A 26,387-nucleotide genomic window follows, 5' to 3' on the forward strand; every position below is an offset into this window, starting at 1 on the left:
CTACGTCGTATGGGGGGAGTGTCTCGTGCCTGCTCACCCCCCCCCCAAGCCCCCTCCCTCCACCTCCCCATTATATCAATAACACTGTGAGTTCCCTGCCATGATCGCTTTGTATGTGTTTCCATCCTCCATAATACCTCCCACATCACCTTACCCGCATTGGGAGTGTGTCTCATCCCCCGTCACCCCCACCAGAGACCCCCCAGTCCACCGTCACCTTCCTACCTCCCAGTCCTTTGTCCTGAATATGAAGCAGCAATTTCCCAGCTATGATCGGATCGTGTCTGTCTACTCACCATTTTTTTTTGTATTAACTTTTTTTCTTAATGCTGATGAGTTTGAAAAAAAAAAAATTGCTTTCTTTTCTCTACTCATGCAGAGCCCTACACCTAGTTTCATTAATAGAATCATATTTTACATTGATTTCATTGATATTGGTAAGGTTCTTTAGTAAAAAATTAGCTTTTTGCCGAATTTTTCGAGTTTGAACAAAAAAATACTTATTCAATTTATATATATATATGTGTGGTAGGTGGGGGCGCTCACCATCCACTCGCTAAATGTAGTGCTGCTCTCGGGTGTCTGCCCTTTCCTCTCCATCCTTCTTTCCTTCCATTCTCTTCTGTCTTTCTTTCCTTCATTCTTTCCTTGTCCTTCTGCTACGGGTGACTTTACACGCTTTCTTCTGTCTTTCTTTCCTTCATTCTTTCCGCTTCCTTCAGTCAGTGGGTGACGCTACACTGAGTGACAAGCCAAATGGTTTCCTGTGCACCAGGAATCCATTTACTACGCTGGGTGGTAACCATAGAACCAAATTTTGGCGTCTGGTGGTTTAGTGGGTAATTATTGTGCTCCAATCGGATTGAGCTGGTGAAGGTTTATATCCAAGGGGTGGTGGGGTTGATTGCTCATGTAATGCCACTAAGGGATGAGTGAGGCTGGTCACTCTTATCTTAAATGTCGGGACTAACTGCCTAGCCCTGGGCTCCTACGCTCCTCATGGGGCAATGTAGGATTGGATGATGGATGAATATATATATATATATATATATATATATATATATATATATATATAGGCGGGGGCGCTCACCATCCACTCACTCGATGTAGTGCTGCTCTCGGGTGTCTGCCCTTTCCTCTCCTTCATCCTTCTTTCATTCCATCCTCATCTGTCTTTCTTTCCTTCATTCTTTCCTCATCCTTCTGCCTACGGGTGACTTTACGCTCCCTCTTCTTTCTTTCTTTCTTTTCTTTCCTCTTCCTTCTGCCTGTACATGACTCTTCATTGAGTGACAAGCCAAATGGTTTCTTGTACACCAGGAAACCATTTACTATGCTGGGTGGTAACCATATAACTAAATTTTGGCGCCTGGTGGTTTAGTGGGTAATTACAGCGTTCTAGTCAGATTGAGCCGGTGAAGGTTTATATCCAAGGGGTGGTTGGGGTTTATTGCTCACATAATGCCACTCAAGGATGAGTGAGGCTGGTCACTCTCATCTTAAATGTCAGGACCAGCTTGCATAGCCCTGGGTTCCTACGCTCTTCTGTGGGGCGACATAGGATTGGATGATGATGATGATGATACATATATATATATATATATATATATATATGTATTTATTTATGTATGCTGACCTGTACTCCTAGTTTCATGAGTAGAATCATAGTTTACATTAATCTCATTGATTTTGGTAAAGTTCTCTGGGGAAAATTAGGTTTCCGCTGATTATTTTGTTTTCACTCGTACGGGCCCTTTTATAATCTTTAAAGGGTGATTTTGCAGTAACCATTAGGCCTAGGGGACTGAGACTGGCATTTTCAGGTGTGTAAATTCAGGCTCTTCAGATCTGTAAGAAAAAAATTTACCTTGGTAAAAGTTGAAAAATCAACCCTGAATAGCAGATGGGGTGGAACAGCTTCAGAAGAATGTGGTCTTTAAGGGTTAATAGCACTTCCCTGCCTTTACTGTACACTTCGAAACTGAGTGAAAACAATGCAGCTCCTGTATACAGAACTATATGTATGCTCTTACCTGACCCATTTGCAGTGAATACGGTTAACCCGCCCCGTCCCAACGATGTACATGTATGTCAGCTGCTATATGCACAGACAATGCCATTGACGTACATGTATGTGGGCAGTTTGATATATATGCCAAAATTTGAAAATTCAAATTTGGTGCCAAAAAATCGGCTGGGATATTCCCACGCCTCTCTAGGCCTTCCTATATCATCTGTATACCCAACAAGAGTGTTTTTGACTGAAATAGCATAGTTACTGATGAAGAAAATGAAGATCTCCTACCTCAGTTCAGTGGGTGTCAGAGGTAGCTGATAAAGTCTATTGGCGTTACTCTGAAGTTTTCAGCTGCCTGGTCAGGGAGAATCGACCTCAAAATTGACGTAAATGGTTTCTGTCAGTACTTTTATGGTTGTTCTCCATGTCTTCTCATCATTTCTAACCTTTCTAGCAAAAAAAAAAATCAGCTGGCACCACGGCTCCATGAGGATCCAAAGTTTGCTGGCACTCAGCAGGGTAAAAGTACTTTACAGTAATCCCGCATTTTTTGCGGATTTTTTGTCTACGGTTTTGCCCTCTCACGGATTTTCTTAGCATTAATAAGTTCAACTAAAATATCCTTGAATATACAGAAAACAAAATATTTGAAATTCCCGCAACTTCCAATTGTAGCGCGGTAAACTCACGCCACCCTCTGTCCCTTTCCCGCGGCCCCTCTGCCAGTGTTACCATATCTAGCATAATTTTATTCTTTTAGCATAATTTTGATCAAATTTTCGAGTCTGGAATATTTTTTAGCATATTAGAAGTTTTAGCATCATTCTAGCATAATTTAGAATGGAATGGAATATTTTTGGAATAATTTTATAAAAGCTACAAATCAGAGAGAGAGAGAGAGAGAGAGAGACGAATAAGGTAAGAAGATGTAAGGTTTGAATAGTTGGTTACTTTCAGTTTGGGCTTGGTTGGGTTGGATTAGGTTAGGTTAGGTTGGATTAGGTTAGGTTAGGTTAGGTTTTAGGTTAGGTTTGGTTTGGTTCGGTTAGGTTTGGTTAGGATAAGTTTGAGCTTTGTATTTTACCCATGAAACCTAGGTTTTTTCGATGGATTTTGGTATGATTCATTCGATTTTCAGCTTCATTTCAGTGGGAAATGACCATTTTCTGTGTTTCTCCCCCTCCCTATAACCCCCGATTCCCCAAAGATCCCCCATTGTTGCAGGGGGATGGGGGGGGTCATATCTCAAAATCTGGTTATTTCCGACGGAAATGATGCTCAAAATCGAATGAATCACATCAAAATCCATCAGAAAAACGTAAGTTTCGTGGGAAAAAGCAGTATGGGCAGAAAACCGATATTTACCCTCTTACTGTATGTAGGTTATTTTAATATTTTCATAGTAAACAGTACATTATTAATATATAGCATGAATATGTATAGAATTTTATCATTTAGCTTCAAGTTAGCATAATTCATTTTTTACTTGGAACAAATTTGCTCAATCTAGCATAATTTTTTCACTGCCCTAGCATAATTTCATTGTTTGGGTATGGCAACACTGCTCTCTGCCCCGCATAATCCTCAGTCCACGCCTGACTGGCTCACGTGTCTGGTGTTCTTGTAACCGCACTATGATATGAGCCTCTTGCCTCCCACTTGCTTTCCACATGGCCCCAGGACGTAAGCCAGCCTCACCAAAGGCTAATAATACAATTAGTAAGAACTCCAAAGTGACAAAACGATCAAGAAAAGTTATGACCTTAGCAGAGAAAATTGTGTTACTGGACGAGCTAAGAAGTGACCGTGCGAGTGTTTGCTATCACCAGTTAATGCATCTTTTTATTTTGTACTGTTTTGTGAATAAATGTGTAGATAATTGTGTATTACAGTACGGTGTTTACGTTTTTCCTTCATAATGGAGTATGTGCTTTCAATCTTGTAAGAAGGTATTTCGGGATGAGTATGGAGGTTTCGGAACAATTCGCAGTCACAACAAACACAAGATAATTCGCCTTCATTAATGAAGATAGCTATGGGTGACGCTAGAATATAATTCAAAGGCGACTACAGCGAGGAAGAAACAAGTTAATTATTGACTAAAGGTGCAACTAATAAATAATATCCAGAACCTACGCTACTGAACATAGACTTTTTTGGATCCCCCTGAAATATAGTTATTAAAGTATTGATTAATTAATAATAAGTATATTTATCAAAGTACTGATTAGTATATTTATAGAATGGCGGGGAATCGTCCAGGGTGCGAATTGTTCTGAAGGGGAATCGTCCATGTTTTGACGGGGAATTGTCTGACGGCGAATTGTCTTGCAATCAGTATGGACGTGGACTGTGTGATGGGCAGCATGGTGGACACAAGTGCAAGATTCAATTGTTAATAGAGTATTCGCGAATTTAAATTTTCGCGGGGGTTACAAGAACGTAACTACCGCGAAATATGCGGGATTACTGTACTAGTTTTTCCACTTCCAGTATCCCAGTTCATCTGCATTATTTGATGATATAGTTCTGCTAATTGCATTCTTTAAATTGGGTATTGGTGCAGTAAACTATACAATATGATGGTATCAGAGTCAGTTTGTGCAGTGGCGTACCCAGAGAGGTGGCTCGGGTGACAGTCGCCACCCGTAGAATGTGGCTAGTCACCTCAGTAGCCATCCAAAACTTCCAGGAGGAAACATCCAAATGCGCTTATTGGGTTTTCCATAGGACCACCCCATTTTTAAAAATTCTGACCATAACCATGAATTTGTTTTGCTAATTGAGAGTGAACTGTAGAATACAGTGTAAAATTATGGACAGAAAAATTGCTTTACCTTTTTGCCAAACATTAATAAGACTCTTACGTAATACTTGTATTGGGAAAATTTAGTCAGACCCCAGGGTGTGCAATACTTTGCTGGATTTTGATTGCCATTGTGCTCTGGCCTATTATGAATTTTATGAAGTGAATCAGTATTTATACCTGCAGTTGCAGAGTGGCATAATGTTTACCATATTTTGTTGCATAGAAGAACCATTATTTTTTGGAGTACATAACTGTATATTATAATTTGCCTAATCTTGGCCTCAGTACCATGAGGTGGTGGCCAGATAATGGCACACATTCCCCAATATCAACACTGTACTGCTCACTTGTCATTGGATAATAAGATTTGTACATTGATCTAAGCATAGAATACTCAAGTTAGAGCCTCACCTTACATGCAGTGTTGTCTGCCATTTAGAGTGCAGCAAGAGTGGTAAAATGATCTGCTTCTAATGTAAGTGATGTGATCTGCAGTTGTTAGTGTCAGGCCTCTCTGAATCATGAAAAGGGTACTGTAGGGCTGGCTTTCTCTCTTTCTCACTTTATATATATAGATAGATAGATTGATAGAAATTTTTGAAGGCCTCAGGTGATATAGGGGTGAGTTTAGTCACTGACCTGGTAAATAGGATTATTTATGAGTGTGTTGTCCCAGATGATTGGCTGAAGAGTGTAATTGTAAATGTGTATAAAGGGAAGGGTGATGCCCTGGAAAGAGGAAATTATAGAGGTATAAAGCTTTTAGATCAGATAATGAAGGTAATGGAGAGAGTTTTAGAAGGTATGATTAGAGAAAGAGTGAATATTGATGAGATGCAGTTTGGGTTTATGCCAGGTAGGGGGACCACTGATGCCATATTCATTGTTCGACAGCTTCAGGAAAAATATGCTGGTAGGAGAAGGGATCTTTATTTTGTTTTTGTTGATTTGGAAAAGGCCTTTGACAGGGTCCCTAGAGAGGTGGTGAAGTGGGCAATGAGAAAGCTTGGCTTGGAGGAGTGGCTGGTTAGGGTGGTTATGGCCATGTATGTGGGTGCTCACACCCAGGTGAGAGTGAATGGAGATTTGAGTGATGAGTTTTCCGTGAATGTTGGTGTGCATCAGGGGTCAGTCTTGAGTCCCATGTTGTTTATCATGGTACTTGAAGTCCTTTCGCGTGACTTTAGAAACGGACTCCCGTGGGAGTTGTTGTATGCTGATGATTTGGTGTTAATTGCAGAGAATGAATGGGAGGCGGAGGAAAGGTTTAGGAAGTGGAGAGATTGTATGGGGCAAAAGGGTTTAAGGGTAAATGCAGATAAAACAAAAGTGATGATATCTAGGGTTGGTGGCGGTACTGTCAAAGACGAGGGAGAGTGGCCATGTGCAGTTTGCCACAAGGGTGTGGGAAGTAATTCCATCTTGTGCGGTGTGTGTGATAAATGGGTGCATAAGAGATGTAGTGGTATCAGAGGTAGACTGCGAGATAATGCTGATTTTATGTTTACGGTGTGCCGGGGTGAGCAGGTGGAGATCGTCAGACGTGAAAGGATTGAACTTGCTGGTGAATCTCTTGAGTGTGTGGAAGAGTTTTGTTATTTGGGAGACATGTTGTGTGCTGGAGGTGGGGCTGGAACTAGCTCTGTGGGTAGGGTGAGAAGTGGTTGGAAGAAGTTCAGGGAGCTCTTGCCTCTCCTGACATTGAGAGGGCTTTCCCTACATGCTAAGGGGTCTTTGTATGCAGCATGTGTTAGGAGTGTAATGCTGTATGGCAGTGAAGGAGGAAGACATTCGCCGGCTCAGACATACAGAAATGACAATGATTAGGTGGATGTGCAGTGTGTCCCTTCGTCCAAGGCCTGGAGAGGCTGGGTTTACAATGGAAGAGTTGAGAGGTAGGATGGGACTGGAGTGTATTGGTGTTGTGATGAGGAGAGGTAGATTGAGGTGGTTTGGACATGTGGACAGGATGGGGGATGATAATTGGGTGAGGAAGGTGAGAAGTGTTAATATTGGGGGTAGACTGAGAAAGACATGGGACGAGGTCATTAAGTGGGACCTTAGGATTAAGGGACTGAACAGGGAGGCTGCAATGGATCGTGCAGTGTGGAGAGCTGCCATTAGGTGACCAAGGCCGACACATGCAAGCATGTTGGAGCCTTTAAAAACGAAAACGATAGACATAGATATATATAGTCTGTCCTCGTCTAACAGTTTTCCCTAACGTAAATGGTCTAACAGTACAATTTTCCAGAAGCATTATCGTTTCTAACACGGCCATTGATGAAGTTAACGTGTTTTTTTAACCGGGCGGGCAGTGATGAGATGAATCATAGGAGCTTTGCCTTGCTAACAAGTGGCATCTACCTCCCAGCCAATCATGCCTCACCATTCTCGCTTTTGAACTACCCTCTACCTCCTCTCCGGCATAGTGTGTCTCCTCTTATCCTCCCATAAGGTAAATAAAATGTGGCTATAAATGTAATGATACTCTTTTATAATTTTTTAAATCATATTAATGCTTTCTAAGTGGTTAAAATTGGGGGTGTAAAAAAGTTTTATTTATTATTATTATTATTATTATTATTGTGGGTTCTGACTGCTCTGTGTGTATCATTATGACTAGCATAGGCAGCATGTGTGTGTGTGTGTGTGTGTGTGTGTAGCAAAAGAAGCTATTTAGTAGCAACTGTGTATAGGCTTCAGGTCACGAGTTAGGGAAGATATATGGGAAAAATTCCGTTCTATATATGGTTTTGGACCGGCAGCTTGAAAAAGCGGAATATTTGATCAAACGGAATAGGGGTTAGCTGAATTATTCCGTTATTTTAGCTTTTACTGTATATATATATATATATATATATATATATATATACACACACATTCATACATGTACATATATATATATATATATACAGTAATCCCTCTAATATCCGAACGCCCAATATCCGAACATCCCCACTAACCGGACATAATCCTCCTGGGATCCAATATTCCCAAAATGGGCCAAAAACTGCAAAAAATTCGAAAAAAATCTGACTTTTTTTTCCCTCCCATAATTTGAAATTCCCGCCTGGCGCCAAACAGCTGTTACACCATGGTCCCTTCACCCCTTCCCTCCCCTCTCCCCTGTCAGGTTGCCATTTGGTATTTTTCATTACCAAGTGTGGGCCAATTTGGTAATGAAAAATTCGTTTGGTAATGCATTAGAATAATGCATTACCAAATGGATTTTTCACATGTATGAGGATACACAGGATGGAGATGGTGGATTGTTTGCTCTCTCTGATTAATCTGCTACCCTACATAGTGTGAAAATAATCAACATGGTGTTAGTTATAAGGAGAGTGATTACATGTATTTCCACTTGTATATATAATTAGTGAAGAATATATGCTAGCTTTACGAATTTGGTAATGAAAAGTTATATTTGACAATGAAAGTTGAGGAGATTGGTAATGTGGCTGTTGCGATCTGGCAACTCTGTTACCCCACCAACATCAACAGTCACAGCTTAACTCCGATGGAGAGCAGATACTCATAACAGTGCAAGCCACAGGTGCTTGTTTTTTGTGAATAAACAGTGAATAAACTGCAATACCTTGCCACTAGAACACACAGGAATTTACAGTGTTGTGCAGTGTTAAGAAATTAGAATTTAGAGTGCAGAGGATTAACTGTGGACTGCAAACTGGCAGTTCAAACCAGTCCAAGACCAAGGGACTTGTAAGTACCCAGAATGTTTAATATTGTATAAACTCACCTCTAAAACCTCATTTTATGGTTCATTTGCATTTATTTCAGTCTTTTATGTCCCTTATTGGTGTGATTTGGGTCTTAAATAGGTGCTATGCATGTCCAGAGGGAGTTGTATAGGTGTTTTTCAGAGTTAGGGTCCATAAGTACTAGTCCATAAGCTGGGGCCCAATATCCGGACAGGACCACTATCCGGACCTGCCTATGGCTCTATTGATCCGGATATTGGAGGGGTTACTGTACAGTGATCGATCACATAATGCGCGAATATTGTACATGGAAGGTCCTGGTTTATGAGGTTTCTGCGTTATAGGGCCACATGTTTACCTGTTAAAAGGTTCCATGGGACCCAAGCCAGTCCCAAGTTCACCTTTTGGGGCAATTTTCAGTTTTTCCAAGACATTTACTATCTAATCTTATCGTAAATGTCAGGACCAACTTGCCAAACCACAGGCTTCTTCACTCCTCATGGGCCAGCATAGGATTGAATGGTGGGTGGATGGATGGATAGACTTCATTACATACAAACACTGGAGGATTCCTCACTTTGAATGGAAGAGGTTATGGGCTTGCTGAGGGGAGGTGGAGTGGGGATTCCCTTAAAAAAAAAGAAAAAAAAAAAAATCAGAGCACGTGTGCAGCCAGAGCGCAGGGAGAGGGTAGGTTCAACTGGGGCAGGATTGCTCAGTGGACTATGACAACACCCCACACAGACACGTCATAGGCTGATGCAACCCGCGCTATGACTGTAACTGGCCACGTTATGTTTGTTCCCACCGCGTCATGAACCATAATTTGGGACCTCTGCCTAGTATTGTTCTCCAAAAAAGGGCAGCAACCTCTGCCCTCATAATGTTAATCATTTTCGTGTTGTTACTAAATTTGGGCATCAGATTTTGCCTTCAATTTTGTGTGAGTTTCACGCTGTAGGATGGCATGTTATGTGTGTGCTGACTGTATACACCTGTCCCCCCACTGTTGGACAGAAATGCAGTCCATAAAACGTAGTTGAATAACGAATTAGTCGGATGATGAACTGATTCTTCCCATCAGATTGTTAAGAAATTTGGGGATTAGGTTCCTGACCACCTTAGGCATTAAAAAAGTGTTCAATAAAGATGGAAAAAATACCAGTATATTTGAACAAAGTGACACAGGGATTTGAGGGGTTTTCTTATAGACCTACTATCTCAAAAAATTATTTTAGTACTACCTTCGTCTCAGATTATTGACATTTGACATTTGAGTGCTGTGAAGAGTATGTACGAGGGAGCTAGGGCTACGGTGCGAGTGGATGGTGAGCTGAGTGAGTTCTTTGATCTCAATGTGGGACTGAAACAGGGGTGTGTGATGTCTCCATGGCTGTTTAATATATATATGGATGGGGTTGTAAAGGAGGTGCAAGGTAGGGCAGTGGATGTGGGGGTGGCCCTAATGAATGAGGGTGAGATTTGGAAGCTTCCGGTGTTGCTGTTTGCTGATGATACAGTATTGTTGAGTGAAGATGAATGGGAGTTGCAAGGTTTGGTGAATGAATTTGGGACAGTGTGTAGGAGGAGGAAGCTGAAAGTTAATGTAAACAAAAGTAAAGTTATGGTGTTTGAGAGGAATGAAGTCACAGAGTGTGCAGTGAGATTGGACGGTGAGGATATAGAGAATGTGAGTGCATTCAAGTACTTGGGTAGTGTGATGAGTAAGGATGGAACTTTGGGGGATGAAATACGTGAAAGGGTACAGCAGGGAAGAAAGGTTGTTGGTACACTGAAAGCAGTGATGAGAAATAGGGAGGTGAGTATGGAAGTTAAGAAGTCACTGCATGATGGTATTGTGATCCCTACCCTGACGTATGGAAGCGAGGCATGGACCTTGCAAGAGGGGAACAAGTCAAGAGTGAGAGCAGTGGAAATGAGTTACTTGAGAGGAGCATGTGGAGTGACGTGGAGGGACAGGTTGACGAATGAAGAAGTGAAGGAACGTTGTGGGGTAGATGTGGATGTGGTTGAAAAGATTAGGAGAAATACACTGAGGTGGTTTGGACATGTGGAGAGAATGGAGAATGAAAGACTGACTAAGAGGGTGTATGTAGGTGAGGTGGAGGGAGGGAGAGGGAGAGGTAGACCGAGGATGAGGTGGAGGGATGGAGTTGAGAGGTATATGTGGGAGGGGGGGGGTGAGTTGGGGGGAGGGGAGTCAAATGGTGGGTGACAGAGTGACTTGGAGGCATTTTGTCTGTGGCCACCCTTTGCGGGATTAGGGTGTCGGGCTATAGATAGATAGATTTTTTATTTAAAAAATATTAGAGAACAAACGAAATATAACTACTTAACGATATTAAAGAAAGCCACCTGAACTTCTTTGATAGTGTGTTTATTGCCAATCCTGCCCACTGGACATGATGTCACCACACCAAACAAGCTCAAATATACCCAGTTTAAAACCATAAATAGCAGTGGAAACATAACTGGAAACGCTGAAACCTAACTGCAGGGCTTTGCCCCCAGGTCCCCCCAGTGATAATAACCTACCTAACCTAGAGCAAATTAAGATGTGCATTCCACACGGCAGGCACCGATACAGTGTCCTACGTTGCCCCATGAGGAGCGTAGGAGTCCTGGGCTAGACAAGTTGGTCCTGACATTTAAGATGAGAGTGACCAGACTCACTCATCCTTGAGTGGCATTGTGTGAGCAATAAACCCCAACCATCGCTTAGATATAAACCTTCACCGGCTCAATCCTATTGGTGCGCTGTAATTACCCACTTAACCACCAGGTGCCAGAATTTGGTTATATGGTTACCACCCAGTGTAGTAAATGGTTTCCTGGTGTACAGGAAACCATTTGGCTTGTCACTCAGTGTAGAGTCACCCACAGGCAAATGGAAGAGGAAAGAATGAAGGAAAGAAAGACAGAAGAGGATGGAAGGAAAGAAGGATGGAGGAGAGGAAAGGGCAGACACCCAAGAGCAGCACTACATCGAGTGAGTGGATGGTGTGTGCCCCCACCTACCACAGATGTAATTAATTAACTCGTGTTGTCAGTCGCTAATTATATTTATTTTAAAAGTGTTTAATTGGGACTGATGAATCGAACTGTTAAGATTTTATTGTTTTTTTTAATGTATATGAAGTCTAAACCATACAGTACTGTAGATAATACCTTTATAACATATTCAGTAAAACTGGAACAGCCAGTACCCTAGTACCTCCTCCTGGATGTAGGTACATGAGGCAAGGCTGCCGTAGTCAAATGCATTTAAGGGTAGATGATCAGCCTTTTATTTTTTACTTTAGTTTATTTATTCAGTTTTTCCATCAGCTGCTAATAAAATTAAGATTTTTTACTGCAAGAAACATACAGTTTTTACAAATAATGTTATAACATTGCTGTGAAGTATTGCCAGTCCACCTTGCCAGCACCATCAGCCATTATATACAGTTACCAGTGCTGCAGGGACTGTAATGTTCTCACTTTACCTGTTAAACAGTGCTGCCTCGTTATGTGACAGGATTAAGTCAAGTGAAGACCAATTGCATAACGAATTATCGCATAATGAGGTCGATACAACACGAGTTCAGTGGGTTAGGGAGGGTGACCTTGACTGCAAAGCCTAAAATGACCCTAAAAACTTCTGTCATCCTCCTGAAGTTTGTCCTATGCCGATACAAGTCATCACCAAGAGTTCCCCACCCCCCAGGATGGGGGACAGTTGAAGGGTCTGGACAACCACTCCACAAAAAACATACATTATCACTTTACTTAACTCCTTTGCCACGAGAGTGACTAATCTTGCGCGGTACCCTGTACAGTACAAGGCTTTCCCTGCTCGTTCCCCCATACTGCTTTTCCAGGGAAAAGTTGCTGTCTTGTGAAAATAGCTATGGTGTTTCATATGTTTGTGTATATGTGTGTATGCGAGGATAGGCCTATGTGTGTAAGACTGAATCTGCCACTGCTTGTGTTTATAATAATAATATAAATCGAAAGATATTTTTTAATAGGATTGTCGTAAATAATGAGGTTCATTGAAAGATTATATAAATACGAATCAATTCAATGTACAGTGCTTACATATTAGAAATGTTGCCTCTTAACTCACACCTAGGCTGACAAAGCAGTCTCTACTCATCACTTCAGGACGGAACACTGCTGGGCCATCATACAACATGCTCTTGCTCCATTATGTGTAAATGCAGAGCAGTTTCGTTATTCTCGTGACCAACAAAAGGCTGATAAAAGTGTACAGTGGTCCGTCGCGTTTAGCATGTCTGAAGTTAGTGATTTTCGCGTTTAGCGATAGGTTAGAAAAGGTACCAATTCTGCGCATTTAGCGACTGTCTTACTCGTTTAGCAATGTGGGGTGTGATGTCACGCCATGCCCGTGATGTAGTCCCATAATGCCTTGCCTGTCTTTCACCAGATCGCCACTGTTTCATACAACATAGATAGGTTATGCAGAACCTCGTGCGGAATCAAATTCATGCTAAGACATGACACATCTACATGTAAAATAAGGGGTTAAGTTCTAGAAGCCTCATATTTTTCGTTGAAAATATATTTACAGATAGATTATTACAAATACAGGTATGTCTGCCTTAAGACACCCAAGACAGTGTGTTTACATACAATCTCACTGACTGAACACATCAGTGCATACTACATTCTAACCTAACCAAACCGATTAGTTTTGCCCCCAATAATCCCCATACAAATTTTCAAGCATTACCACTAAGGCTTTTGAAAGTCATCATTACCAGTCAAGCAGAAACTTTTGACCTAAACAGCGTGTGAATATGGCCCCCCATCATCATGCATATTTCTCCAGGAATCACTTTCGGTGCTCATTAAAGAAAAAAAAAAAATGCAGTGTGAAACTATTTTTGAAAGCCTATAGTCATCTACAATAAAGAAAAAATAAAGCTATAAAGAAGTCATCAGCATGGAGTGATTGCGTATTTCTTACTTTTCATATACACTCGAGTGCAGTAATCATGAATAATAAACACGGCAGCCAAGCAGTGTAATTTGTATGACAGAATAATTCACAAGAACAGAACTCACATAATTATCGTACCTAAGTATTTATGTCAACGTAGTGTCTTCGCATATCGTAAGATCCAAATTTTCTTGACCAAAGACCATCAGTTCATTTTTTTTTTTTTTTCCCACACTTGTTGCATTAAAGGTGAAAATGTGAATTTTCCTGCTCCTTCATCATTAACTTTTTTTCCAACAAAGAAAACTGTCCTTATCATAAACACACACAACTCATTTTATTTGTGTAATCCTTTGCATTTAAGCTCCCAGACCACACGCCTCTTCGTCCAACAATTTTACATTTTCATTAAGCAACGTTGGGTCTGGTTAGTACTTGGATGGGTGACCGCCTGGGAACACCAGATGCTGTTGGCATCCCTACGTGTCAAGTGGGGTTGGTGGAGGATTAGTGCCCCTCCCTGTAAAACAATTAACTCTAAGCCCTTGACCACCCCGTTTGGGATACATGGCGTCTGGCAATGGATGGATGGATGGATTTAGAATAAATTCTTTTCTTGTGCTCATAGCACTTTTAGGGTGCTTAGGCCTAACTAAAGTTAGTTTGGAACCACATGCTCAGAGTTCTGAGAGGAAATGAGGAGCAAGGAAATAAGCAGATAAAATCGCAACTCTACTGTATCAATGTTATGAGCATCACAACAAGCAACAGTGACACTTCTTTCTGGTGAGTACAGTAGATGTATAACCATACAGTGCTATATCTGTATAATGTATTGCTAATACACTGTGTTTCATTTTCAGCACTTAAGGTAGGAAATTGGTGGTAAAGTAGAAATTGGTGGTCAAAAGGGTGACTTGGAAGATGAGCGCAGACTAATTGATATTTTTTCCACATAAAGTACACATCACATTTAACAATGGTTTTGACAGACTAATTAAATTGCTAACCATGAACATGAGGGACCACTGTATATATTACTTTCTGAAACTGGATGCCAAATAATGAATGCTATTTACTTTACCCTTTTTTCTGTGGGTGTTCTCTGAAAAATTTATCTGCCCTCTGATTTGTCCACTCACATATTCATCCCATCAGCATAAAAAATTAGTTTGAAAGAGTCCAAAGGCAACACAATTTCAGATTCACTAATTGTTGGGTTCAACCTGAATAAAATTGCTTGTAAATTCAGGCGTGTGGTTGATTCAGGCATGTGAGTCACCAGATATGTCGCTTATCTGGCACCAGCCACCATCGGCTTCTTTCTCATCAATATCATCAAATTCTCCACTCTAGTTCTTCACTGGACGAGCCATCGAATTCTGAGTCGTATACCAATGGCTGATACTCCTCATCACTCGAGGAATCGCGAGATTCCTCAAGAATAGTTTGTGATTGAGCAATAATTCACTGCGGAGGGAGCAGCAGAACACTCTATTATGATTCACAGCCAAGACTGATCTTGGCAGCAGGCAGTGTTACTCTCCAGCCCACCAGCGGTCATGTGACCTCCCATATAGATACTGTATTGGGATTGGGTGGAAAAAAAAGTGGATGGAGCTTATTTTATCCTCAGTAACATTTACTAGCCAATATGAAAGGCTCTGTCACAATAAATGAACTCGGTTGTCTTCTTTGGTTGTTTTGACATATGACGACATAGGGGCGTCAGTATGTGCGCCTGAAGGTTTATGACGACGTATAAGTGTCATCATGGCGAAGGGGTTAATAACACACACTGTTCTATTTATTAAGCACTTGTGCTGTTATCTGGTGAATGAAATGGTGTGTCAGCAGCCTTTCATGCACAAAACAAAACGAAGGGCAACAGTCATATCCATCATAAACACTGGGTGGACATCTTGGTTCAGTTAGCTGTGTAGAGGCGTTAAATGGGGATGATGGTTACGTAAAGTTGACATGATTTCCGAGTCACAAGTTTCAGTATTTCTCACAGAAAAGTAGTACTTCACTTATATTTCACACTGCACTAAAGTTAAGCATTTGCAATGTTACCTGGCAATAACAGTGGAGTGTCAGTGGCCTTTCATGCACAGACTAGAATGAAAGGCAATGATCACAGCAAATGTAAACACTGGGCGGCCATTTTAGCTTGCATGCATCACCACATCCACACGAGATTCTCAGGGATGGGCGTCAAAACTATCAATTTAGCTCACTAAAACATGTCTTTTTCACAAAAATGTTGAACAGTACAGTACAGTACTGTACCCATGTCCCATACAACCTGCCACTGCCTGCCTCAGTGTTGTGTGGATGATCGCTGTAATAAGAAGCTTTTATTTGCTTATTTCCTTGCTTCTCATTTCCTCTAAGAACTTTGAACACGTGGTTCCAAACTAGCTTTAGTTAGGCCTAAGCACTCTGAAAATGCTATAAACACAAGAAAAGCATTTATTCCAAAGGAAAATGTAAAACAGTTGGACGAAGGGACATATGGTGGAGAGTAAATGCAAACGATCAGACAGATAAAATGAGTCGGATGTGTTTACGATGTGGATAGTTTCTTTGTTGGAAAAAAAAAGTTAATGATGAAGGAACAATAAAATTCATGTTTTCGCCTTTATTGCAACGAGTGTGAAGAAGAAGGAAAAAAAAAAAAGCTTTGTGCCTGACCTTTGTTATGAACTGACGGTCTTTGGTCGAGAATATTCGGCTCTTACGGTATGCGAAGACATTACGTGTTGATGTAAATAGTTGGGTAAGATATATGTTCAGTTCTTGTGAATTACACAGTCATACAAATTATACTGCATTCGTATGTATCTGAGAAGTGAGAAGTATGCAATCACTCCATGCTAATGACTTCAGTATGGTTTTCTTTCCTTTATTGACTTTCAAAAATAGTTTCACACTGCATTTTTTTTTTTTTTTTCTCTTTAATGAGTGCACCGAAAGTGATTACTGGCAAAATATGCGTGATGCTGGGCGGCCATTATTCACGTGTTGTTTAGGTCAAAAGTTTTTGCTTGATTGGTAATGGGGACGTTCAAGAGGCACAGTGTTAATCCTTGGTGGTTAGAATTTTTATGGGGAGTATTAGGGGGCAAAACTAGTTGGTTAGGTTAGGTTAGAATGCACTGATGTGTCCAGTTGGCAACATCTTATGTAAACACAGTTTTGGGTGTCTTATGGCAGACATATTTGTAAAAACCCATATTTAAATATATTTTTAATGAAAAATATGGGGCTCCTAAAACCTAACCCCCTATTTTATACGTAAATATATGTCACGTTATAGCGCGAAATTGATTTTGCATGAGGTCCTACATGACCTATCTCGTGTTGTATGAAAACTGTACTGTACTCCTGTCGCTTAAATCGGATTTGTATCCAAATTAAAATTATTTGTCTGGTGTCCAAAAAGATCTGATTTATCTGATATCTTAATTATATGGATCCGAAATTGAGAGGGTTTACTGTACTTTGGTTTGCCAAACTTAAGAACCATGAAAGTAGTAAGAGACAGTTTAAAATCTGTTCTAGCCTTCACTGTCAACCAGTGTAACTTAATATGAGATTAGGTAGTTAAAGCTCTTTAGGGAGGGCCAAAGATAAGCCTTGCTGCCCTGTTGAACATAGAATGAATCTTCTTAAGTAGATTATTTGGAAGATCAATCCATAATGAGTTGCAGTAATCAGCACATGACAGAACCATTGTTTGCACCAGTGATGAGAAACATCATCTATTTAGTGTAACAGCTTCCCAGAATACAGGTTTCTGGTGAGCAGGCTACAACTTCTGACTGCTTTATTAATGTGTCCTGTATACTGGTAATTAATTTTGAATTGAAATGTATACCCTTTCAGATAGAACAGCCAAGACAAAGTTGAGACTCACCAGTCTCCAGAGTCAGAACGTTATTAGTGTCACCATCCCTTCTGTTCCCCCCAGTATTAATGATTTCTGTGTTACCATCATTCAGTATGTTTCCTCTGTGCCATTCAGATCTTAATATCAGAGATTAGGGATTCTGTCTTATTCTTAGTATCATTAATAGAAGTCATCTTAACAAAGCTGCATGTCATCAACATAAAAATGATAGGACACATCATTTGTGTCAAATGAATAATTGATAAACTACTTGCATAAACTGTAAATAGAATGTGACCTAAAATGGATCCCTAGGGAACTCCAAACAAAAGGGAAACTGAGTCTGAGCAAGTGTGATAATCTGCCACGATGAGATCTGTTGCAGGTATGACTTTGGGAGAAAAAGGGCATCATTGTAGATGCCATAAAAATGCAGATCATCCAGCAGAAGTTCATGATCTATGTTGAAGGCCACGGACATATCTAACAGAACCATGAAAGAGGACATTCCACGACAAGCGTTTGCCACCAAGTCATTATGAATCCTTGTTAATGCAGTTTCAGTCGAGTGATATTTCCTACATGCCAGCCGAACAGGAGGAACAACTTTGTTTCATTCAAGTAATGGTAGAAGTTGATTGAGTATAGCCCTCTCAGTGACTGTAGACAATAACAAATTAGGGACAGCACAATAGTTTAACATGTTCTCAACATCGAGACCAGGTTTCCTAAGTAGGGGCGAGAGCAACATGCTCTCAACATGGAGACCAGGTTTCTTGAGTAGGATACGGAGCAACATGCTTTCAACATGGAGACCAGGTTTCTTAAGTAGTGGCCGGAGCAACATGCTCTCAAGATCAAGACCAGGTTTCTTAAGTAGGGGCCAGAGCAATATGCTCTCAACATCGATACCAGGTTTCTTAAGTAGAGGCCGGAGCAAGGCACATTTCTTTTAATGAACAAAGTTACCTTCTAAGAAGTTTCTTTACCGTTTTAAAAATAAATTGTGCTTCATGTTCTTACACGTCTGGCAACTGTGACGCATTAAATGGATCAAGTGAGCAAAATGTTTTGTTAAGGTCTCTGATTTAACATTTAACAATAGTTACACCTCACATCCCCCTAGCCCCATTGCATCATGGTTTTAGGCCACTACACTCCACAAACACTCTTCTTACAGATCTAACTGTCTATCTATCTATTGCCAGATGCCTCAGTCCCGTTCAGGGTGGCCACAAACAAATCGCCTCCACATCGCCCTGTCGCTCGCCATTTCACTGCCCCGCTCCCAACTCACACCCCCCTCTCTCATATACCTCTCCACCCCATCCTTCCATCTCATCCTCAGCCTCCCCCTCCCTCTTCCCCCTCCACCTCACACACATACACTCTCTTCATCAGTCTTTCACCCTCCATCCTCTCCACGTGGCCAAACCACCTCATTGTATTCCTCCTAACGCTTCCTATCACATCCACACCACATCGCTCCTGTATATTCTCATTTGTCAGCCTGTCTCTCCATGTGACTCCACAGGCTCCTCTTAAATAACTCATTTCCACTGCTCTCACTCTTGACTTGTGTCCTTCCAACAACGTCCAAGCTTCACTTCCATACGTTATAGTTGGTATCACAATACTGTCATGTAGTAACTTTTTCACTTCCCTGCTTCATATTACTGCTTTCAAGGAACCAGCAACCTTTCTTCCCTGCTGTACCCTTTCAAGCACTTCACCCTCCAAACCTCCATCCTTACTCATTACACTACCCAAGTACACTGTACTTAAATGTACTCACATTTTCCGATTCCTCACCATCCAACCTCGCTGTACATTCGCTGACTTCACCTTTCTCAAAGACCATCATTTTACTTTTCCCTACATTCACCTTTAAATTCCGTTTCTTACACACTCTCCCAAACTCATCCACCAAACCTTACAGCTATCCTTCGTCTTCACTCAACAACACAGTATCATCTGCAAACTACAGTACCATACAGGGAGTTTCCAAACACTACCCTCTCTCACCAGGGCCACTCCAACATCCTTGTACCTCTTTTATTACCCCATCCATGTAAAGATTGAACAACCATGGAGACGTAACACATCCCTGTTTCAACCCAACCTTCAAAGAGAAAAATTCACTCAGCTCACCATCCACTCGCACTGCAGCCTTCGCACCATCGTACATACTCTTCACAGCATTCAACAACTTCCCATCTACTCCATATATTCTTAATACTTTCCACAATCCTTGTCTATCCACCCTGTCATGTGCTTTCTCCAAATCCATGAAAGCCGCATACAACTTCTTTCCCTTCTCTAGAAACTTTTCCACTAAAGATCTAAGAATGAATATCTGATCTACATAACCTCTTCCCCTCCTAAAGCCTCCCTGTTTTTCTCCAACTAATTCCTCTGTTCTTTCTCTAACTCTGTCAGTAAGTATCCTACCATACACTTTTCCTGTTATACTAAGAAGACAGATGCCCCTATGACAATCACACACTTCTTTTTCCCCTTTTCCTTTGTACAAGGGAATAATTATACCTGACTTCTAATCCTCCGGGACTCTACAGTACCTTCCTCCCAGGCCAATCTGCACATTTTCCACATCCATTCTACTACTATCTCTCCTCCATGGTTCAGCATTTCACCACACACACCATCAATTCCAGGGGCTTTCCCCAATTTAACTTTCTTCATTGCTTCCACAACTTCTATCCTACTGATTTCTTCCTGTCTTCTCACCTCCCTCCTCCTCCCAGCCATTCCCCAGCCACTTATACTCGCATTATTCCATCCTCTATGTTCAATAATTCCTTAAAGTGTTCTCTCCATCTGCTCACTTTTTCCCCCTTCTCCACTAGTTATCTACCATTTTTATCTTTCACTCCCCTGCTAACTTCACTTCCACCCTGTCCTACTCTTTTCACCTCCTTCCAGAACAGTTTCTTGCAGTCCCTCCACCTTACACTCAAGTTCCTTCCAAATTCCTCATCCGCTCTCTTCTTACTCTCTCTTACTAATCTTTTCACCTCTCTCTTTCTTTCTACATATAACTCTCTCTTCAGCCTCTCAACTTCTTCCACGCCCCTATTTCTCATCCATTCATTGTATGCTTTCTTCTTTTGTGTCACAGCCTGTCTTACCTCTTCATTCCACCACGCTGTTCCTTGCACACCCCTCCGTCTTCTCTTCATCCCACACACCACATCACATGCTGCACATATTTCTTCTGTAAATATCCTGCACACACCTTCCACGTCCCCCATCTGCTCCAATTCATATTTGCCCAATCGTTCCTCCACTTCTCTCTTATACTATGCCTTTTTCTCATCCTCTTGTTACCTTTCCACTGTCCTTACAAATACTCCTTCTTCCCGTCCCTCCATCCTTCTATTTCTCCATCCTAATTGGACCTTGATTCTGGCCACCACCAAGTAGTGGTCAGAAAGTCCACTCCCCCAAGCTCTATAAGTTCTTGCATCCATTACACATTTTCGCATCCTTTCATCCACACACACATAGTCAATCATTGCCTTCCTTTCATTCAGTTCACCACCCACCCTTCTCATCACTCGCCATGTATACCTGTGGATCATCTTGTGCCTGAAGAGGGTATTGGCTATCACCAACCCCCTCCCAGCACAGATGTCCACTAACGCACTGCCATTCTCATCTATCTCAGCAGGCACACCCCACTCACCAACTATTCCATCCACCTTCACATTCCCTACTTTACCATTCATATCAGACCTTACACAGAGTTTTTGATGGCGTGAATTCAGCTAGGCCATCACACAGAACACTCCTAGTCACACTAGACATTAGCAAAGCTTTTGATGCCATCCCCTGCCACAACCTTACACACAAAATATTCAAGACAAACATGCTCAATAACACAAAAAGATGGCTGGCAAACTATTTAGCAGGCTGATGTGCACATGTAACATTTGCCAGTCAATCTTCGAACATCAGAAACTTCACAAATGGCATCCCCCAAGGATCTGTTTTGTCCCCTACTCTCTTTAACCCATACATACATGACATACCCACACCCCACAGATACACATAGCTTCCTATGCGGATGACATAACACTTACATGTACACACCAAAACACAAACACAGCTGCACACATCCTCCAACCTTACCTCAACACAGAACACGAATGGTTCACCACAAACAGGCTCAAAATATCCCCAGTCAAATCTGCAGTGACCCTTCTCATAAACTGGACAGCAGAACATAGTCACATTCCACACCTAACCATAAACAACACTCCCCTACCACACATACACCCCCCCAAAATCCTTGGTGTAACATACAATACATCAATGTCATTTAAACAACACATCACAAACATTATATTAAAGATAAATTAACACCAAGACTCAGTGCCTCGAGGTCACTTGCCCATACAACATTTGGACACAACAAAGAAACCACCACCACAGTATACAAACAATATACAGTCATTACTCGTTTTACGATGGCATTACGTCAGGTCATACCTTATCGTATACTGATTTTATCATAAATCGGTACATTGAAACCTATTATAAAAGGGGGGTTATGTCAGCTCAACTTCCTAAAGTCACCTAGCCAAGACTGAACCATAAATGACAACCCACCTTCATTCCTTCCTGTGTTGGTCCAAGTCGTCTCCAAGTCGTCCTCCCCTAGGCTGGGGGACAGCCTGTGCTTATAGGCACTAGTTGTCAGCCTCTGAGTCAGACAGGAACAGGTTAGGGGGAGGGGAATCCGGCTGATACCTGTATCAACCGTAGCACTGGGACCCATACCTGCACCAACCATAGCACTGGGGCCTACGCTGGCACTGACCTTACCACTGGGCACACAAATCCACATACTGTAGTACGATGTTTGGCTGCGAGGTGATGATAACAGGGGGGCACATGAACAAGTTGAAAAGACAGGGCTTTAAAGGTGGGACCTGAACCATAACAGTGCGCTGCACGCCGGGGCTGCCATCTTGCCTGAGACAAGCGACAGCCATCTTGCGTGTGCCTGGCACTTTCCGATGGCAAAATCGTTATAGTGAGAAATTTATTGTAAATTGAATTTTGAGGTGGAACTTTTCTGTTATCGTTGTAGCGAAATATCATAAACTGAAACATCATAAAACGAGTAATGACTGTAATTAGTGGTAGGTGGTGGCGACCATCATCCACTTACTTGATGTAGTGCTGCATACTTTTTCCTTAGCCTTTATCATTCGTTTTCTGTGCCTGCCGTCCTCTCTTCGTATTTCTTCCATCTTTCCTTTCACTTCTTTTTGCTCTTCTTTCCTTTACAGGTTGCTTACATTGAGTGACAAACCAAATGGTTTCCTGTAAGCCAAGAAACCATTTACAATGCTGTGTGGTAACCATATAACCAAACCATACGTGCTCCCTATGTGTCAACAATTGGGTTGTGGAGAGGTAATGCCCCTCCCTTTAAAACAAATAACTCAAAGTCAAATGGCCACCTCTTACGGGATTATGGCATCTGGCAATAGATAGATAGATATATGTTCAGGGATGAATTATGCAATCCCTGCTTAGGCTTCTAACCTCACTAAAACGCACTACAACACTCTGCAGTCCATAGAGAACAAGGCCCTAAAAATAATCACAGGCTGCACAGCTACTACACCCACAGACCACCTACACCAAGAAACCAAAGTCTTCAAAGTCAAGGATCATCTAGACATGAGAGGCACCAAAAGTCTCGCCGCAGCCTCCACAAACCCACACCATCCACTACACATGGCAGTACATCCACACAGACCAAGGAACATCAAAACAACACCCAGCACACAACATCATACACAGATACTGTCCCCCCCTCGCCTGCCTCAGACCAGCTTCCTTAAACATATCCATACTCAAATCACTCGCTGCTTCATTCAGTCAGTCAGAGACAACATACAGCTGTGTGCACGGCCTCCTAATATCCACCCTTCTGAATCCTATCTCCCTTGTGGGGACAGAGTCCACCTGGCCAGGCTGATATGTGGGCATCATCCAGCCCTCTTGAGTTATCAGAAGAGTCTGGATGACTCCGTCGCTGATGCCTGTCCAGGATGCGGCACAGCACCCCATACTATTAAGCACATTATGGGAGACTGCATTGCACACAATCACCTGTGCCAACAACACAATATACACTCCTTGAGAGCTCTGTGGGAAAGCCCGGTCTCAGCTGTGGCCTTCCTTAGGGACTTGGGGCTGTTTGGCCAGACTGCCTAGGGAGCAACTACTACTACATTTAACTTTAAGAAATATTGTCTGGTTCATTTCATATACAAGATATCTTTGTTGTAAAGACTGAAACAAAATCAGAAGGCGGTTTGAAAATGGATACAGAAGTTGGTTTAGCAGTCACAATTTCTAACCAGTCAGACTACTCATCACTGCAGCCCCCCCCCCCCCCTTCACCACTGAATAAATAAACTTGTATTGTGCGAATTATTTTCACCACTGAATAAATCAACTTCACTGTGCGAATGACATTTCTTCTTGCACACACAATGCAGCAAGTCAGTTTGGTCCATTGCAAGCACCATTTGCGTTCAGCTTTCCTACATTGTCTACACAAAGAACTGATGGTTGGACAAGTCTGTGGAAAATTATCACATGCAATGATTGTCTTCATTAATAATCATGGTACTTTGCAGAGAAGTATGTCATTGTACTGTAACCATGTGGAGAGTATCTTGCATTTAATTTTTCATTGCTTTTTCATTGAGATGTGTATTATGAATTGTGCTTTATTTGAACTAAAAGGATACAGTATTTTTAAGCACATACATATCTGCCATTTTTAAATAGCTAGTTCTCAGTCAATAGATGTGTTCTTAGAAATTCACTCTGAATTGTGTGGGGTTGAAAATAGAAACTCGATTCAGATGGAATGTGTTCCCCGGTATGATGTATTTAGACAATTGAAGCACTTCATTTATGTAGTAAATACTTTGGTACAAATCATAAGAACATCAGTACTTCTTTATACACTTAACTTTGAGTGGTAGCTGTTGGAAGCTGAGAAACCATTAGTACCAGTATGTTGAAACTTCTTAAACTCTTCAGCCTGATAAAGCCATCTTTATTTTATTATTTTATTTATTTATTTTTTTAAATCCTGACAGTTTTATGCAGCATAGGATATACTTCTTGAATTGGAGGGGTTTAATAAAGCTTTAATTAATCTCTGTCTGTTAGTTCAGTCTCAGAATCTGAATAATGTCAGGTTTTGGCAAAGTATAAAGTTAAAAGCTGGAGTTTCATCAAATTGTTTGATAGACAAACAGTATAGATAGATGTTTGTGTGAATACAGGATATATTTTAGTAGCAGTATTTTAATTTAGGAAAACCCATTACTTAGCAGGAATATTTAAGGAGAAATATTTGTTCAGTCAAAATAAAAAGTTTTATGTAAGTTACTTTTATACATGAAGCACATGTATGATATATTAAAAACTATGGGAAATGAATTACAAGGCATAATTGGCATCCTCAAGCTTCAGTTACCAACCTCCTCCAACATACAGCTTCCACATAACAGGTATCCCTTGCATGACAGTGAGTTGTTTTACCCCAAACCCTAAGGTTCAGTAAAGCAGCATTAAGTGTGAACGTCTTTACTTGGAAGCCTAAGGTTTGCCCTTTTGAGGATGTGTGATCTAACTTGTGTCCAAGACTAACTTAGTTCATAGCATTCTAAAGCACCACATACTATCAATGGAAACCATTGAATGTAGCTTATTAAGCTTGAAACTAGGTGAAATCATAATTTTGTAACTCATCATTATCCTCCGTGAGCATGTGGGATATGTTGCTGGGTGACCCACCCGTAACTCTTGCATTCTCATCCCTTTCACCATTTATACCATAGAGGAAGCTCGTGATATTGGCACAGTTTCCATGGCTGGCTATTAAGCATGTATTGTACACATCTCTTTGTTATTCATGTGTTAGAGCTCAAACAGCATCAATTATTATTCACCAGATTGTCTGCGGATCATATTTAGCATAATGATGGTACTTTCTGATGATATTTAAGAACACAAGGACTGCTGTGGCAGTCACAAGGATTGGCTGTTCAGTGACATCAGTACTATAAGCACGCACTGTACTGTATGGTTGTTCTCACTTATAGAGCTCAATCATCATTTATCATTCACCAGGATGACTGGGTAACACTATGCTAAAGGTTTTGTAGATCCACAGCAAAACTTGCATGCAGCTCTTCTTTGAGAGATTGATGCTTGCAGCAGGTAGTGAGCATAGGAGTTTGAATGTTTTTTTTTGTTTTTTGTTTTTAAATGGGATCATTAACTGGAAGTGTTAAGGCAATAGTACAGTCAAACCAGGACCCAGATGTACCATCACCCTGGATATGGATATTCTTGCAGCCAAAGTTACAAACTGTTACAGAAACTTCATTGGTATTTTCTGACTTTATAGGACTTTGTGGGCTAGGGATTATCATGGACTAAGGTAAATGCCGCTGTGTCACCACAGACCTCCATAGGCAATCACTGTACTTTATTGGTTTAATTCGCAATAGGTGAAAGTGATTCAGAAAGAGACCAGGCACCAAACACTTGGCAGGGCAGTTGGGTTGTTTTCACATGGGGGGGAGGGGACGTTCTTTATGTGTGCAGTAACGAATGAAATGTTTAATATTGTAAGAGTTTACATAGTACATATATACAACAAAAGGAGTTGATGGGTCTTGCCACACACCTCCTTCAGCAGATGTAGTTATACAGTCACTGGTTACAAAGTTCATACAGCATATAACAAAAGGAGTTGGTGAATCTTTCCATACACACCTTCAGCAAATAGAAATGTAGGTACACTCATGATCTGAAGAAAGTATCCAGACCTTGTCAATGCTGTGGCCAGGAAGCCAAGACTGGTCTGGTGTTCAGACACAGATATAAACCCCCTCCCCTCCTCCTTC

General features: G+C 41.3%; 1 protein-coding gene across 2 annotated transcripts in view; it reads left to right on the forward strand.

The window, feature by feature from the left end:
* The window catches only part of LOC145399827 (pseudouridylate synthase 7 homolog), a 135,597-nt gene that overhangs the window by 49,272 nt on the left and 59,938 nt on the right, over positions 1 to 26,387 (forward strand). The window lies entirely within an intron of this gene.

This window comes from Coenobita brevimanus, chromosome 6 (genome assembly GCF_032717465.1).
Source record: "Coenobita brevimanus isolate Jiangsu-jjx chromosome 6, ASM3271746v2, whole genome shotgun sequence".
Taxonomy (NCBI): Eukaryota; Metazoa; Arthropoda; class Malacostraca; order Decapoda; family Coenobitidae; genus Coenobita; species Coenobita brevimanus.